The following is a 2,238-nucleotide window of genomic DNA, read 5'->3' as shown; positions in this document are numbered from 1 at the left end:
TAACATCCCCTCCTTTTCCTCTCCCCCGATATTGACTACTTGAGACTTCTCTATTTATAGCAGCGAGGAACAAGGGAAGTGTGCCATGTTTGTGGATTTCTCCCTGTATGTTGACCATGGCAGAAATCTGTGGGTTCTTATTTTTAGCTGTCTTGGAAGAGGCTTTGCTTGGCTAATCTCTTTATCAATTTCAGCAAAGTTGTGGGGTTGGTTTTTCTTTGTTTGTTTGTTCCTTTTTTTAGTTGTTTCGAGGGTAATTTGCTTGGAGGGCGAAGGGAAGGGGTTGGTGCCTGAGGAAGCGCTGCTGCTGCAATCAACCCCGGCGAGTTTGCTTGAGTTCAGGACACAGTTTGCCAGCGGGTAGAGCCGACCCTCCCCAGGGAGGCGTCCCCCAGGGGTGCTCAGTACCCCCGCAGGTGATTTGCCCATGCAAAAGGAGCAGCTTGTAGGGATCAACCCCCCCCGGGGCAGGAGGCCTGGAGCATGCAGATCCCCCCCCAGAATCGGGCTGCTGAGACAGGTTGGGTTGATTGCTTGCCCTTTGCTCCCCAGACCTTGGGGAACTGCGACCTGCCCAGCGGTGTGGGGCAGCTGTAAGTGGCCCCCGTTGCTCTGCTCTCCTGTCGCTATTGTTGAGCCCCTTCGCTCCGAGCAGCCGCTAAAAACAAGTGCAAAAAGCCCAGGCTAAATCCAATTGCTCCAACGTTACTTTTAGTTATTTCTTTTTTTCTTTCCTTCTCCATCTCGTTGGCTCATCTGCTGTTATTATCAGCCTTTTCCATATGGCCACTTTAATTAATGGCAGACAAAAGGGGGTTGCGGGGGGGGGGGGGTGGAATCCAGGAATTAGAGTTTATAGTTGGTTTGTCTCTGATGCTGTCATAGAAACCAGAAGCAAAGATGCCGCCTTTCCACTTCTTTGTATGATCCTGTTTATTGTTCCCGAGTGGCGCAGATTGGAGCAGGCGCGTGTTGCAAGGCACAGAGCAGCGCTTGCTGCGGCCCGAGGGCTCCCACCGCACAACTTGTTCCCTTCAGCTCCCGCTCTCTCAAAGCTGTCTGCCCTCTCCCTGTCCTTCCCGTCCTCTTTCTGCTGCGAAAAGGCCGAGGAAAACTCATTATTAATTATGATTAAAGCGGTTTAGCGATCTGTGGGATCCTCAGCACACAATGGTGAAAAAGAGTAGGAAAACTCCCCCGAAGTTGGGTTTATTCCTTTCCTGACAGTATGTGGGAGTTGTTCTTCGTGTCTCGGCAGAGCTGGGGTCCGGGTGCTGTGGGTCCGGCTCCGTTCGGGGGCACCGTGCTTCTCGATGGGGGGTAGGGGCAGGCTGCCGCTTGTGCGGGGGTCCCGTCGGGGTGTGCTGTGTGTGCGCTCCGTATCTGCTCGGCCCCGAGAGTCCTCCCCGCTGCTGCCGGTGCACGGCAGCCCTCGGAGAGGAGAGAGAGTGTATCGGAGTGTGGGAAAGGCAGAAGTGCTGGATCCTTAAACGTGAGCTCCTGCAAGGTCCTCGCAACCTGGCTCTGCCCCTAGACCTGTTTCGGGGGGAGAAAAGATCAGGCAGTGCTCAGTGTCAATGCGAAGTGTGGCGTTGGGATTAGTGGTGCCCACTACTCTTTGGCTCTTTATCTCTGTGCTGGAGATGGGGACACCTCTCTCTTGTCCCTATGGCTGAATGGCGTGGGAGGGGGCTGCGGAGCCGCGCGCACTTTGCCATCCTCATCCCCAGAGCGTCCCACGGAGCCGGGAACCCCTCCACCTCCACCGGCTTTTGTTTCCTGTGCTGGTTAATCGCCCCGGGCTGGGCTGGGAAAGGAGGGGGGAGGAAGGGGGGGGGGGCACGACGAGCCCGGGTGCCTTCCAGCCCGGAGGGGGCGGCGGGGGAAGTCATTAGGATGGCGACTAATGCAGCTGAGCCGGGACTTCTGCAACGAGCCCAAGTGGCGAAGTGCGGGCCGTGGCTGGCCGAGCTCCGCTTCTGGGTTCGGAACAGCGCGAAGGGGGTTGGGGGGAGGCGGGTGCCGAGAGCGGGCCGGCCCCGGTTCCTGGTAGTCAGATGATGAGGGCAGGGCTGAATGCAAGACGTAGATCGGCGTCAGAGCAGCTGCCCTTTTAGCAGACATTGCTAAAGTTCCTCCCCCTCCCCCCGCTCTGTGATTTGGCTTAGGGGTGCTGCCTTCGAAGTTGGCTTCTTGCTGGGGATGGAGCGTGTTCCTCTTCTTTCTTTCTTTCTTTCT

This window comes from Meleagris gallopavo, chromosome 22 (genome assembly GCF_000146605.3).
Source record: "Meleagris gallopavo isolate NT-WF06-2002-E0010 breed Aviagen turkey brand Nicholas breeding stock chromosome 22, Turkey_5.1, whole genome shotgun sequence".
NCBI lineage: Eukaryota > Metazoa > Chordata > Aves > Galliformes > Phasianidae > Meleagris > Meleagris gallopavo.
This window is presented reverse-complemented; position numbering follows the sequence as displayed.